At 45.2% G+C, this 14,626-nt stretch overlaps 11 non-coding genes across 11 annotated transcripts; all 11 read right to left on the minus strand.

Moving 5' to 3' along the window:
* Positions 1-559: 559 nt before the first annotated feature.
* On the minus strand, positions 560-750 carry LOC141218886 (U2 spliceosomal RNA). The gene has a single exon (XR_012287570.1). It is a non-coding gene; the product is annotated as a U2 spliceosomal RNA (small nuclear RNA).
* Positions 751-1,878: 1,128 nt separating this feature from the next.
* On the minus strand, positions 1,879-2,069 carry LOC141218887 (U2 spliceosomal RNA). Its single transcript, XR_012287571.1, has one exon. It is a non-coding gene; the product is annotated as a U2 spliceosomal RNA (small nuclear RNA).
* A 1,118-nt stretch (positions 2,070-3,187) lies between these two features.
* LOC141218888 (U2 spliceosomal RNA) lies at positions 3,188-3,378 on the minus strand. Its single transcript, XR_012287572.1, has one exon. It is a non-coding gene; the product is annotated as a U2 spliceosomal RNA (small nuclear RNA).
* A 1,122-nt stretch (positions 3,379-4,500) lies between these two features.
* LOC141217724 (U2 spliceosomal RNA) lies at positions 4,501-4,691 on the minus strand. The gene has a single exon (XR_012286503.1). It is a non-coding gene; the product is annotated as a U2 spliceosomal RNA (small nuclear RNA).
* A 1,120-nt stretch (positions 4,692-5,811) lies between these two features.
* On the minus strand, positions 5,812-6,002 carry LOC141217725 (U2 spliceosomal RNA). The gene has a single exon (XR_012286504.1). It is a non-coding gene; the product is annotated as a U2 spliceosomal RNA (small nuclear RNA).
* A 1,124-nt stretch (positions 6,003-7,126) lies between these two features.
* On the minus strand, positions 7,127-7,317 carry LOC141217727 (U2 spliceosomal RNA). The gene has a single exon (XR_012286505.1). It is a non-coding gene; the product is annotated as a U2 spliceosomal RNA (small nuclear RNA).
* Positions 7,318-8,440: 1,123 nt separating this feature from the next.
* Positions 8,441-8,631, minus strand: LOC141217728 (U2 spliceosomal RNA). Its single transcript, XR_012286506.1, has one exon. It is a non-coding gene; the product is annotated as a U2 spliceosomal RNA (small nuclear RNA).
* A 1,123-nt stretch (positions 8,632-9,754) lies between these two features.
* Positions 9,755-9,945, minus strand: LOC141217729 (U2 spliceosomal RNA). The gene has a single exon (XR_012286507.1). It is a non-coding gene; the product is annotated as a U2 spliceosomal RNA (small nuclear RNA).
* A 1,124-nt stretch (positions 9,946-11,069) lies between these two features.
* Positions 11,070-11,260, minus strand: LOC141217731 (U2 spliceosomal RNA). The gene has a single exon (XR_012286509.1). It is a non-coding gene; the product is annotated as a U2 spliceosomal RNA (small nuclear RNA).
* A 1,121-nt stretch (positions 11,261-12,381) lies between these two features.
* On the minus strand, positions 12,382-12,572 carry LOC141217732 (U2 spliceosomal RNA). Its single transcript, XR_012286510.1, has one exon. It is a non-coding gene; the product is annotated as a U2 spliceosomal RNA (small nuclear RNA).
* A 1,123-nt stretch (positions 12,573-13,695) lies between these two features.
* Positions 13,696-13,886, minus strand: LOC141217733 (U2 spliceosomal RNA). Its single transcript, XR_012286511.1, has one exon. It is a non-coding gene; the product is annotated as a U2 spliceosomal RNA (small nuclear RNA).
* Positions 13,887-14,626: the final 740 nt, after the last annotated feature.

The following is a 14,626-nucleotide window of genomic DNA, read 5'->3' on the forward strand; positions in this document are numbered from 1 at the left end:
TTTCTCTTTTATAGTCTGCAGGCATTAAATGAAAGAAGTCAGTGTTCCAGCAGAGGGAGACAACGTTTCAGAAAAGGCATTGTAGCAAACCAAAAAAGAAATTTTAAGCGCAGCAGAGTAACCAGCTCACATACCTGTTAGCTCAGGTGAGTTTAAAAGGCTGCTGTTGATAACAAGGGCATTTGCTAAATAGATGGTGTGTGTGCAACAATATACTGAAAGGTCAATTATATTGTGCAGCTTATCTCACCACCTGTAGTTATTTAGGTGAAAGCTCCAAAATGCTTGCCTAATATGTCTGTTTATCCAAAAGGAAGTATAGAGGGAGAGCTAGATAGATAGCATTGCATTACATTACATTACATGGCAATGCAATGCACAGTTGCTGAAGTTGAACCAAAATGAGCTTGTCATCTGGCTTCTGCAACTTTTAACATGAAAAATCCAATGAGGAGAAGAAAAGCAAAGCCAAAGAGTCCATCCCAAAATCCGACAAACAAGCAAAATGAACAAAAAGCATTGAATTCAATTCTTTCTGATTTTAGAAACTGCATTAAAGAAGGGGTGCACCGGTCCTGGAGATACTGCAATACCAGGTCAATGCGTGGAGTGGACAGAGCAAGCTCTTTTTCCATCTCCCTGTTCTAAAAATCCATTTAATATATGGTCCCCAGATAGGGGACGTATCAGATATTAAACTGATAAGAACAGATACTACACTTGATCTTAGCCAAAAGGCCGAGAAGCGATAACCAGAATTGGTTTCCGACTACGGTGCCACCCAAGGATTCTGAAAAGTCCATTTGTGGAGATGGCCACCTGGACTCCCGTTAAGAAGACATGCTGTCAACCTCTAGATCCCTCACATGCCTGCACTTTTCGGCTTGCTGCTGCTGCAATCCACGCGTTTTAGATCTGCATAACTCCACCTCTTTTAGCACAGGACCCTCAACCCCCGGCTGTTACCACCCGCCTCAACACCGTTGGAAGGGAGGAGAACCAATTAAGGCGGGGGGGGGGGGGGGGGGTGGAACGAGCAGCTGTCTACCCTTAGCAGGAGGGTTGCTGATTAATTACCTCTCCTGCTGCTGCTGCTGCTGGCTGTCCAGCAGCAGACTGAAGGTGGCTGCTGCTGTGCGCAGGTATATAAAGGCTCAGAGCCTATTATGACACGCGCAGCCAGCGTTCCATTGCCACATTCCGTCTACTGCAGGCGGGATACCTGGATGGCTGAATGTCACTGAGAAGCTCACAGAGACCGCCATAAGCAACAGTTTAAAAGAATGCCACAGACTAATCAACCAAACTTTTTGGGTTGGTTTCTCTTTTATAGTCTGCAGGCATTAAATGAAAGAAGTCAGTGTTCCAGCAGAGGGAGACAACGTTTCAGAAAAGGCATTGTAGCAAACCAAAAAAGAAATTTTAAGCGCAGCAGAGTAACCAGCTCACATACCTGTTAGCTCAGGTGAGTTTAAAAGGCTGCTGTTGATAACAAGGGCATTTGCTAAATAGATGGTGTGTGTGCAACAATATACTGAAAGGTCAATTATATTGTGCAGCTTATCTCACCACCTGTAGTTATTTAGGTGAAAGCTCCAAAATGCTTGCCTAATATGTCTGTTTATCCAAAAGGAAGTATAGAGGGAGAGCTAGATAGATAGCATTGCATTACATTACATTACATGGCAATGCAATGCACAGTTGCTGAAGTTGAACCAAAATGAGCTTGTCATCTGGCTTCTGCAACTTTTAACATGAAAAATCCAATGAGGAGAAGAAAAGCAAAGCCAAAGAGTCCATCCCAAAATCCGACAATCAAGCAAAATGAACAAAAAGCATTGAATTCAATTCTTTCTGATTTTAGAAACTGCATTAAAGAAGGGGTGCACCGGTCCTGGAGATACTGCAATACCAGGTCAATGCGTGGAGTGGACAGAGCAAGCTCTTTTTCCATCTCCCTGTTCTAAAAATCCATTTAATATATGGTCCCCAGATAGGGGACGTATCAGATATTAAACTGATAAGAACAGATACTACACTTGATCTTAGCCAAAAGGCCGAGAAGCGATAACCAGAATTGGTTTCCGACTACGGTGCCACCCAAGGATTCTGAAAAGTCCATTTGTGGAGATGGCCACCTGGACTCCCGTTAAGAAGACATGCTGTCAACCTCTAGATCCCTCACATGCCTGCACTTTTCGGCTTGCTGCTGCTGCAATCCACGCGTTTTAGATCTGCATAACTCCACCTCTTTTAGCACAGTACCCTCAACCCCCGGCTGTTCCCACCCGCCTCAACACCGTTGGAAGGGAGGAGAACCAATTAAGGCGGGCGGGGGGGTGGAACGAGCAGCTGTCTACCCTTAGCAGGAGGGTTGCTGATTAATTACCTCTCCTGCTGCTGCTGCTGGCTGTCCAGCAGCAGACTGAAGGTGGCTGCTGCTGTGCGCAGGTATATAAAGGCTCAGAGCCTATTATGACACGCGCAGCCAGCGTTCCATTGCCACATTCCGTCTACTGCAGGCGGGATACCTGGATGGCTGAATGTCACTGAGAAGCTCACAGAGACCGCCATAAGCAACAGTTTAAAAGAATGCCACAGACTAATCAACCAAACTTTTTGGGTTGGTTTCTCTTTTATAGTCTGCAGGCATTAAATGAAAGAAGTCAGTGTTCCAGCAGAGGGAGACAACGTTTCAGAAAAGGCATTGTAGCAAACCAAAAAAGAAATTTTAAGCGCAGCAGAGTAACCAGCTCACATACCTGTTAGCTCAGGTGAGTTTAAAAGGCTGCTGTTGATAACAAGGGCATTTGCTAAATAGATGGTGTGTGTGCAACAATATACTGAAAGGTCAATTATATTGTGCAGCTTATCTCACCACCTGTAGTTATTTAGGTGAAAGCTCCAAAATGCTTGCCTAATATGTCTGTTTATCCAAAAGGAAGTATAGAGGGAGAGCTAGATAGATAGCATTGCATTACATTACATTACATGGCAATGCAATGCACAGTTGCTGAAGTTGAACCAAAATGAGCTTGTCATCTGGCTTCTGCAACTTTTAACATGAAAAATCCAATGAGGAGAAGAAAAGCAAAGCCAAAGAGTCCATCCCAAAATCCGACAAACAAGCAAAATGAACAAAAAGCATTGAATTCAATTCTTTCTGATTTTAGAAACTGCATTAAAGAAGGGGTGCACCGGTCCTGGAGATACTGCAATACCAGGTCAATGCGTGGAGTGGACAGAGCAAGCTCTTTTTCCATCTCCCTGTTCTAAAAATCCATTTAATATATGGTCCCCAGATAGGGGACGTATCAGATATTAAACTGATAAGAACAGATACTACACTTGATCTTAGCCAAAAGGCCGAGAAGCGATAACCAGAATTGGTTTCCGACTACGGTGCCACCCAAGGATTCTGAAAAGTCCATTTGTGGAGATGGCCACCTGGACTCCCGTTAAGAAGACATGCTGTCAACCTCTAGATCCCTCACATGCCTGCACTTTTCGGCTTGCTGCTGCTGCAATCCACGCGTTTTAGATCTGCATAACTCCACCTCTTTTAGCACAGTACCCTCAACCCCCGGCTGTTCCCACCCGCCTCAACACCGTTGGAAGGGAGGAGAACCAATTAAGGCGGGGGGGGGGGGTGGAACGAGCAGCTGTCTACCCTTAGCAGGAGGGTTGCTGATTAATTACCTCTCCTGCTGCTGCTGCTGCTGGCTGTCCAGCAGCAGACTGAAGGTGGCTGCTGCTGTGCGCAGGTATATAAAGGCTCAGAGCCTATTATGACACGCGCAGCCAGCGTTCCATTGCCACATTCCGTCTACTGCAGGCGGGATACCTGGATGGCTGAATGTCACTGAGAAGCTCACAGAGACCGCCATAAGCAACAGTTTAAAAGAATGCCACAGACTAATCAACCAAACTTTTTGGGTTGGTTTCTCTTTTATAGTCTGCAGGCATTAAATGAAAGAAGTCAGTGTTCCAGCAGAGGGAGACAACGTTTCAGAAAAGGCATTGTAGCAAACCAAAAAAGAAATTTTAAGCGCAGCAGAGTAACCAGCTCACATACCTGTTAGCTCAGGTGAGTTTAAAAGGCTGCTGTTGATAACAAGGGCATTTGCTAAATAGATGGTGTGTGTGCAACAATATACTGAAAGGTCAATTATATTGTGCAGCTTATCTCACCACCTGTAGTTATTTAGGTGAAAGCTCCAAAATGCTTGCCTAATATGTCTGTTTATCCAAAAGGAAGTATAGAGGGAGAGCTAGATAGATAGCATTGCATTACATTACATTACATGGCAATGCAATGCACAGTTGCTGAAGTTGAACCAAAATGAGCTTGTCATCTGGCTTCTGCAACTTTTAACATGAAAAATCCAATGAGGAGAAGAAAAGCAAAGCCAAAGAGTCCATCCCAAAATCCGACAAACAAGCAAAATGAACAAAAAGCATTGAATTCAATTCTTTCTGATTTTAGAAACTGCATTAAAGAAGGGGTGCACCGGTCCTGGAGATACTGCAATACCAGGTCAATGCGTGGAGTGGACAGAGCAAGCTCTTTTTCCATCTCCCTGTTCTAAAAATCCATTTAATATATGGTCCCCAGATAGGGGACGTATCAGATATTAAACTGATAAGAACAGATACTACACTTGATCTTAGCCAAAAGGCCGAGAAGCGATAACCAGAATTGGTTTCCGACTACGGTGCCACCCAAGGATTCTGAAAAGTCCATTTGTGGAGATGGCCACCTGGACTCCCGTTAAGAAGACATGCTGTCAACCTCTAGATCCCTCACATGCCTGCACTTTTCGGCTTGCTGCTGCTGCAATCCACGCGTTTTAGATCTGCATAACTCCACCTCTTTTAGCACAGTACCCTCAACCCCCGGCTGTTCCCACCCGCCTCAACACCGTTGGAAGGTAGGAGAACCAATTAAGGCGGGGGGGGGGTGGAACGAGCAGCTGTCTACCCTTAGCAGGAGGGTTGCTGATTAATTACCTCTCCTGCTGCTGCTGCTGCTGGCTGTCCAGCAGCAGACTGAAGGTGGCTGCTGCTGTGCGCAGGTATATAAAGGCTCAGAGCCTAATATGACACGCGCAGCCAGCGTTCCATTGCCACATTCCGTCTACTGCAGGCGGGATACCTGGATGGCTGAATGTCACTGAGAAGCTCACAGAGACCGCCATAAGCAACAGTTTAAAAGAATGCCACAGACTAATCAACCAAACTTTTTGGGTTGGTTTCTCTTTTATAGTCTGCAGGCATTAAATGAAAGAAGTCAGTGTTCCAGCAGAGGGAGACAACGTTTCAGAAAAGGCATTGTAGCAAACCAAAAAAGAAATTTTAAGCGCAGCAGAGTAACCAGCTCACATACCTGTTAGCTCAGGTGAGTTTAAAAGGCTGCTGTTGATAACAAGGGCATTTGCTAAATAGATGGTGTGTGTGCAACAATATACTGAAAGGTCAATTATATTGTGCAGCTTATCTCACCACCTGTAGTTATTTAGGTGAAAGCTCCAAAATGCTTGCCTAATATGTCTGTTTATCCAAAAGGAAGTATAGAGGGAGAGCTAGATAGATAGCATTGCATTACATTACATTACATGGCAATGCAATGCACAGTTGCTGAAGTTGAACCAAAATGAGCTTGTCATCTGGCTTCTGCAACTTTTAACATGAAAAATCCAATGAGGAGAAGAAAAGCAAAGCCAAAGAGTCCATCCCAAAATCCGACAAACAAGCAAAATGAACAAAAAGCATTGAATTCAATTCTTTCTGATTTTAGAAACTGCATTAAAGAAGGGGTGCACCGGTCCTGGAGATACTGCAATACCAGGTCAATGCGTGGAGTGGACAGAGCAAGCTCTTTTTCCATCTCCCTGTTCTAAAAATCCATTTAATATATGGTCCCCAGATAGGGGACGTATCAGATATTAAACTGATAAGAACAGATACTACACTTGATCTTAGCCAAAAGGCCGAGAAGCGATAACCAGAATTGGTTTCCGACTACGGTGCCACCCAAGGATTCTGAAAAGTCCATTTGTGGAGATGGCCACCTGGACTCCCGTTAAGAAGACATGCTGTCAACCTCTAGATCCCTCACATGCCTGCACTTTTCGGCTTGCTGCTGCTGCAATCCACGCGTTTTAGATCTGCATAACTCCACCTCTTTTAGCACAGGACCCTCAACCCCCGGCTGTTACCACCCGCCTCAACACCGTTGGAAGGGAGGAGAACCAATTAAGGCGGGGGGGGGGGGGGTGGAACGAGCAGCTGTCTACCCTTAGCAGGAGGGTTGCTGATTAATTACCTCTCCTGCTGCTGCTGCTGCTGGCTGTCCAGCAGCAGACTGAAGGTGGCTGCTGCTGTGCGCAGGTATATAAAGGCTCAGAGCCTATTATGACACGCGCAGCCAGCGTTCCATTGCCACATTCCGTCTACTGCAGGCGGGATACCTGGATGGCTGAATGTCACTGAGAAGCTCACAGAGACCGCCATAAGCAACAGTTTAAAAGAATGCCACAGACTAATCAACCAAACTTTTTGGGTTGGTTTCTCTTTTATAGTCTGCAGGCATTAAATGAAAGAAGTCAGTGTTCCAGCAGAGGGAGACAACGTTTCAGAAAAGGCATTGTAGCAAACCAAAAAAGAAATTTTAAGCGCAGCAGAGTAACCAGCTCACATACCTGTTAGCTCAGGTGAGTTTAAAAGGCTGCTGTTGATAACAAGGGCATTTGCTAAATAGATGGTGTGTGTGCAACAATATACTGAAAGGTCAATTATATTGTGCAGCTTATCTCACCACCTGTAGTTATTTAGGTGAAAGCTCCAAAATGCTTGCCTAATATGTCTGTTTATCCAAAAGGAAGTATAGAGGGAGAGCTAGATAGATAGCATTGCATTACATTACATTACATGGCAATGCAATGCACAGTTGCTGAAGTTGAACCAAAATGAGCTTGTCATCTGGCTTCTGCAACTTTTAACATGAAAAATCCAATGAGGAGAAGAAAAGCAAAGCCAAAGAGTCCATCCCAAAATCCGACAATCAAGCAAAATGAACAAAAAGCATTGAATTCAATTCTTTCTGATTTTAGAAACTGCATTAAAGAAGGGGTGCACCGGTCCTGGAGATACTGCAATACCAGGTCAATGCGTGGAGTGGACAGAGCAAGCTCTTTTTCCATCTCCCTGTTCTAAAAATCCATTTAATATATGGTCCCCAGATAGGGGACGTATCAGATATTAAACTGATAAGAACAGATACTACACTTGATCTTAGCCAAAAGGCCGAGAAGCGATAACCAGAATTGGTTTCCGACTACGGTGCCACCCAAGGATTCTGAAAAGTCCATTTGTGGAGATGGCCACCTGGACTCCCGTTAAGAAGACATGCTGTCAACCTCTAGATCCCTCACATGCCTGCACTTTTCGGCTTGCTGCTGCTGCAATCCACGCGTTTTAGATCTGCATAACTCCACCTCTTTTAGCATAGTACCCTCAACCCCCGGCTGTTCCCACCCGCCTCAACACCGTTGGAAGGGAGGAGAACAAATTAAGGCGGGGGGGGGGGGGTGGAACGAGCAGCTGTCTACCCTTAGCAGGAGGGTTGCTGATTAATTACCTCTCCTGCTGCTGCTGCTGCTGGCTGTCCAGCAGCAGACTGAAGGTGGCTGCTGCTGTGCGCAGGTATATAAAGGCTCAGAGCCTATTATGACACGCGCAGCCAGCGTTCCATTGCCACATTCCGTCTACTGCAGGCGGGATACCTGGATGGCTGAATGTCACTGAGAAGCTCACAGAGACCGCCATAAGCAACAGTTTAAAAGAATGCCACAGACTAATCAACCAAACTTTTTGGGTTGGTTTCTCTTTTATAGTCTGCAGGCATTAAATGAAAGAAGTCAGTGTTCCAGCAGAGGGAGACAACGTTTCAGAAAAGGCATTGTAGCAAACCAAAAAAGAAATTTTAAGCGCAGCAGAGTAACCAGCTCACATACCTGTTAGCTCAGGTGAGTTTAAAAGGCTGCTGTTGATAACAAGGGCATTTGCTAAATAGATGGTGTGTGTGCAACAATATACTGAAAGGTCAATTATATTGTGCAGCTTATCTCACCACCTGTAGTTATTTAGGTGAAAGCTCCAAAATGCTTGCCTAATATGTCTGTTTATCCAAAAGGAAGTATAGAGGGAGAGCTAGATAGATAGCATTGCATTACATTACATTACATGGCAATGCAATGCACAGTTGCTGAAGTTGAACCAAAATGAGCTTGTCATCTGGCTTCTGCAACTTTTAACATGAAAAATCCAATGAGGAGAAGAAAAGCAAAGCCAAAGAGTCCATCCCAAAATCCGACAAACAAGCAAAATGAACAAAAAGCATTGAATTCAATTCTTTCTGATTTTAGAAACTGCATTAAAGAAGGGGTGCACCGGTCCTGGAGATACTGCAATACCAGGTCAATGCGTGGAGTGGACAGAGCAAGCTCTTTTTCCATCTCCCTGTTCTAAAAATCCATTTAATATATGGTCCCCAGATAGGGGACGTATCAGATATTAAACTGATAAGAACAGATACTACACTTGATCTTAGCCAAAAGGCCGAGAAGCGATAACCAGAATTGGTTTCCGACTACGGTGCCACCCAAGGATTCTGAAAAGTCCATTTGTGGAGATGGCCACCTGGACTCCCGTTAAGAAGACATGCTGTCAACCTCTAGATCCCTCACATGCCTGCACTTTTCGGCTTGCTGCTGCTGCAATCCACGCGTTTTAGATCTGCATAACTCCACCTCTTTTAGCACAGTACCCTCAACCCCCGGCTGTTCCCACCCGCCTCAACACCGTTGGAAGGGAGGAGAACCAATTAAGGCGGGGGGGGGGGGGTGGAACGAGCAGCTGTCTACCCTTAGCAGGAGGGTTGCTGATTAATTACCTCTCCTGCTGCTGCTGCTGCTGGCTGTCCAGCAGCAGACTGAAGGTGGCTGCTGCTGTGCGCAGGTATATAAAGGCTCAGAGCCTATTATGACACGCGCAGCCAGCGTTCCATTGCCACATTCCGTCTACTGCAGGCGGGATACCTGGATGGCTGAATGTCACTGAGAAGCTCACAGAGACCGCCATAAGCAACAGTTTAAAAGAATGCCACAGACTAATCAACCAAACTTTTTGGGTTGGTTTCTCTTTTATAGTCTGCAGGCATTAAATGAAAGAAGTCAGTGTTCCAGCAGAGGGAGACAACGTTTCAGAAAAGGCATTGTAGCAAACCAAAAAAGAAATTTTAAGCGCAGCAGAGTAACCAGCTCACATACCTGTTAGCTCAGGTGAGTTTAAAAGGCTGCTGTTGATAACAAGGGCATTTGCTAAATAGATGGTGTGTGTGCAACAATATACTGAAAGGTCAATTATATTGTGCAGCTTATCTCACCACCTGTAGTTATTTAGGTGAAAGCTCCAAAATGCTTGCCTAATATGTCTGTTTATCCAAAAGGAAGTATAGAGGGAGAGCTAGATAGATAGCATTGCATTACATTACATTACATGGCAATGCAATGCACAGTTGCTGAAGTTGAACCAAAATGAGCTTGTCATCTGGCTTCTGCAACTTTTAACATGAAAAATCCAATGAGGAGAAGAAAAGCAAAGCCAAAGAGTCCATCCCAAAATCCGACAAACAAGCAAAATGAACAAAAAGCATTGAATTCAATTCTTTCTGATTTTAGAAACTGCATTAAAGAAGGGGTGCACCGGTCCTGGAGATACTGCAATACCAGGTCAATGCGTGGAGTGGACAGAGCAAGCTCTTTTTCCATCTCCCTGTTCTAAAAATCCATTTAATATATGGTCCCCAGATAGGGGACGTATCAGATATTAAACTGATAAGAACAGATACTACACTTGATCTTAGCCAAAAGGCCGAGAAGCGATAACCAGAATTGGTTTCCGACTACGGTGCCACCCAAGGATTCTGAAAAGTCCATTTGTGGAGATGGCCACCTGGACTCCCGTTAAGAAGACATGCTGTCAACCTCTAGATCCCTCACATGCCTGCACTTTTCGGCTTGCTGCTGCTGCAATCCACGCGTTTTAGATCTGCATAACTCCACCTCTTTTAGCACAGTACCCTCAACCCCCGGCTGTTACCACCCGCCTCAACACCGTTGGAAGGGAGGAGAACCAATTAAGGCGGGGGGGGGGGGGGTGGAACGAGCAGCTGTCTACCCTTAGCAGGAGGGTTGCTGATTAATTACCTCTCCTGCTGCTGCTGCTGCTGGCTGTCCAGCAGCAGACTGAAGGTGGCTGCTGCTGTGCGCAGGTATATAAAGGCTCAGAGCCTATTATGACACGCGCAGCCAGCGTTCCATTGCCACATTCCGTCTACTGCAGGCGGGATACCTGGATGGCTGAATGTCACTGAGAAGCTCACAGAGACCGCCATAAGCAACAGTTTAAAAGAATGCCACAGACTAATCAACCAAACTTTTTGGGTTGGTTTCTCTTTTATAGTCTGCAGGCATTAAATGAAAGAAGTCAGTGTTCCAGCAGAGGGAGACAACGTTTCAGAAAAGGCATTGTAGCAAACCAAAAAAGAAATTTTAAGCGCAGCAGAGTAACCAGCTCACATACCTGTTAGCTCAGGTGAGTTTAAAAGGCTGCTGTTGATAACAAGGGCATTTGCTAAATAGATGGTGTGTGTGCAACAATATACTGAAAGGTCAATTATATTGTGCAGCTTATCTCACCACCTGTAGTTATTTAGGTGAAAGCTCCAAAATGCTTGCCTAATATGTCTGTTTATCCAAAAGGAAGTATAGAGGGAGAGCTAGATAGATAGCATTGCATTACATTACATTACATGGCAATGCAATGCACAGTTGCTGAAGTTGAACCAAAATGAGCTTGTCATCTGGCTTCTGCAACTTTTAACATGAAAAATCCAATGAGGAGAAGAAAAGCAAAGCCAAAGAGTCCATCCCAAAATCCGACAAACAAGCAAAATGAACAAAAAGCATTGAATTCAATTCTTTCTGATTTTAGAAACTGCATTAAAGAAGGGGTGCACCGGTCCTGGAGATACTGCAATACCAGGTCAATGCGTGGAGTGGACAGAGCAAGCTCTTTTTCCATCTCCCTGTTCTAAAAATCCATTTAATATATGGTCCCCAGATAGGGGACGTATCAGATATTAAACTGATAAGAACAGATACTACACTTGATCTTAGCCAAAAGGCCGAGAAGCGATAACCAGAATTGGTTTCCGACTACGGTGCCACCCAAGGATTCTGAAAAGTCCATTTGTGGAGATGGCCACCTGGACTCCCGTTAAGAAGACATGCTGTCAACCTCTAGATCCCTCACATGCCTGCACTTTTCGGCTTGCTGCTGCTGCAATCCACGCGTTTTAGATCTGCATAACTCCACCTCTTTTAGCACAGTACCCTCAACCCCCGGCTGTTACCACCCGCCTCAACACCGTTGGAAGGGAGGAGAACCAATTAAGGCGGGGGGGGGGGTGGAACGAGCAGCTGTCTACCCTTAGCAGGAGGGTTGCTGATTAATTACCTCTCCTGCTGCTGCTGCTGCTGGCTGTCCAGCAGCAGACTGAAGGTGGCTGCTGCTGTGCGCAGGTATATAAAGGCTCAGAGCCTATTATGACACGCGCAGCCAGCGTTCCATTGCCACATTCCGTCTACTGCAGGCGGGATACCTGGATGGCTGAATGTCACTGAGAAGCTCACAGAGACCGCCATAAGCAACAGTTTAAAAGAATGCCACAGACTAATCAACCAAACTTTTTGGGTTGGTTTCTCTTTTATAGTCTGCAGGCATTAAATGAAAGAAGTCAGTGTTCCAGCAGAGGGAGACAACGTTTCAGAAAAGGCATTGTAGCAAACCAAAAAAGAAATTTTAAGCGCAGCAGAGTAACCAGCTCACATACCTGTTAGCTCAGGTGAGTTTAAAAGGCTGCTGTTGATAACAAGGGCATTTGCTAAATAGATGGTGTGTGTGCAACAATATACTGAAAGGTCAATTATATTGTGCAGCTTATCTCACCACCTGTAGTTATTTAGGTGAAAGCTCCAAAATGCTTGCCTAATATGTCTGTTTATCCAAAAGGAAGTATAGAGGGAGAGCTAGATAGATAGCATTGCATTACATTACATTACATGGCAATGCAATGCACAGTTGCTGAAGTTGAACCAAAATGAGCTTGTCATCTGGCTTCTGCAACTTTTAACATGAAAAATCCAATGAGGAGAAGAAAAGCAAAGCCAAAGAGTCCATCCCAAAATCCGACAAACAAGCAAAATGAACAAAAAGCATTGAATTCAATTCTTTCTGATTTTAGAAACTGCATTAAAGAAGGGGTGCACCGGTCCTGGAGATACTGCAATACCAGGTCAATGCGTGGAGTGGACAGAGCAAGCTCTTTTTCCATCTCCCTGTTCTAAAAATCCATTTAATATATGGTCCCCAGATAGGGGACGTATCAGATATTAAACTGATAAGAACAGATACTACACTTGATCTTAGCCAAAAGGCCGAGAAGCGATAACCAGAATTGGTTTCCGACTACGGTGCCACCCAAGGATTCTGAAAAGTCCATTTGTGGAGATGGCCACCTGGACTCCCGTTAAGAAGACATGCTGTCAACCTCTAGATCCCTCACATGCCTGCACTTTTCGGCTTGCTGCTGCTGTAATCCACGCGTTTTAGATCTGCATAACTCCACCTCTTTTAGCACAGTACCCTCAACCCCCGGCTGTTCCCACCCGCCTCAACACCGTTGGAAGGGAGGAGAACCAATTAAGGCGGGGGGGGGGGGGTGGAACGAGCAGCTGTCTACCCTTAGCAGGAGGGTTGCTGATTAATTACCTCTCCTGCTGCTGCTGCTGCTGGCTGTCCAGCAGCAGACTGAAGGTGGCTGCTGCTGTGCGCAGGTATATAAAGGCTCAGAGCCTATTATGACACACGCAGCCAGCGTTCCATTGCCACATTCCGTCTACTGCAGGCGGGATACCTGGATGGCTGAATGTCACTGAGAAGCTCACAGAGACCGCCATAAGCAACAGTTTAAAAGAATGCCACAGACTAATCAACCAAACTTTTTGGGTTGGTTTCTCTTTTATAGTCTGCAGGCATTAAATGAAAGAAGTCAGTGTTCCAGCAGAGGGAGACAACGTTTCAGAAAAGGCATTGTAGCAAACCAAAAAAGAAATTTTAAGCGCAGCAGAGTAACTAGCTCACATACCTGTTAGCTCAGGTGAGTTTAAAAGGCTGCTGTTGATAACAAGGGCATTTGCTAAATAGATGGTGTGTGTGCAACAATATACTGAAAGGTCAATTATATTGTGCAGCTTATCTCACCACCTGTAGTTATTTAGGTGAAAGCTCCAAAATGCTTGCCTAATATGTCTGTTTATCCAAAAGGAAGTATAGAGGGAGAGCTAGATAGATAGCATTGCATTACATTACATTACATGGCAATGCAATGCACAGTTGCTGAAGTTGAACCAAAATGAGCTTGTCATCTGGCTTCTGCAACTTTTAACATGAAAAATCCAATGAGGAGAAGAAAAGCAAAGCCAAAGAGTCCATCCCAAAATCCGACAAACAAGCAAAATGAACAAAAAGCATTGAATTCAATTCTTTCTGATTTTAGAAACTGCATTAAAGAAGGGGTGCACCGGTCCTGGAGATACTGCAATACCAGGTCAATGCGTGGAGTGGACAGAGCAAGCTCTTTTTCCATCTCCCTGTTCTAAAAATCCATTTAATATATGGTCCCCAGATAGGGGACGTATCAGATATTAAACTGATAAGAACAGATACTACACTTGATCTTAGCCAAAAGGCCGAGAAGCGATAACCAGAATTGGTTTCCGACTACGGTGCCACCCAAGGATTCTGAAAAGTCCATTTGTGGAGATGGCCACCTGGACTCCCGTTAAGAAGACATGCTGTCAACCTCTAGATCCCTCACATGCCTGCACTTTTCGGCTTGCTGCTGCTGCAATCCACGCGTTTTAGATCTGCATAACTCCACCTCTTTTAGCACAGTACCCTCAACCCCCGGCTGCTCCCACCCGCCTCAACACCGTTGGAAGGGAGGAGAACCAATTAAGGCGAGGGGGGGGGTGGAACGAGCAGCTGTCTACCCTTAGCAGGAGGGTTGCTGATTAATTACCTCTCCTGCTGCTGCTGCTGCTGGCTGTCCAGCAGCAGACTGAAGGTGGCTGCTGCTGTGCGCAGGTATATAAAGGCTCAGAGCCTATTATGACACGCGCAGCCAGCGTTCCATTGCCACATTCCGTCTACTGCAGGCGGGATACCTGGATGGCTGAATGTCACTGAGAAGCTCACAGAGACCGCCATAAGCAACAGTTTAAAAGAATGCCACAGACTAATCAACCAAACTTTTTGGGTTGGTTTCTCTTTTATAGTCTGCAGGCATTAAATGAAAGAAGTCAGTGTTCCAGCAGAGGGAGACAACGTTTCAGAAAAGGCATTGTAGCAAACCAAAAAAGAAATTTTAAGCGCAGCAGAGTAACCAGCTCACATACCTGTTAGCTCAGGTGAGTTTAAAAGGCTGCTGTTGATAACAAGG

This window comes from Phyllobates terribilis, unplaced genomic scaffold (genome assembly GCF_046119375.1).
Source record: "Phyllobates terribilis strain yellow unplaced genomic scaffold, ASM4611937v1 Scaffold_249__1_contigs__length_2872098, whole genome shotgun sequence".
In the NCBI taxonomy this organism is placed as follows: Eukaryota; Metazoa; Chordata; class Amphibia; order Anura; family Dendrobatidae; genus Phyllobates; species Phyllobates terribilis.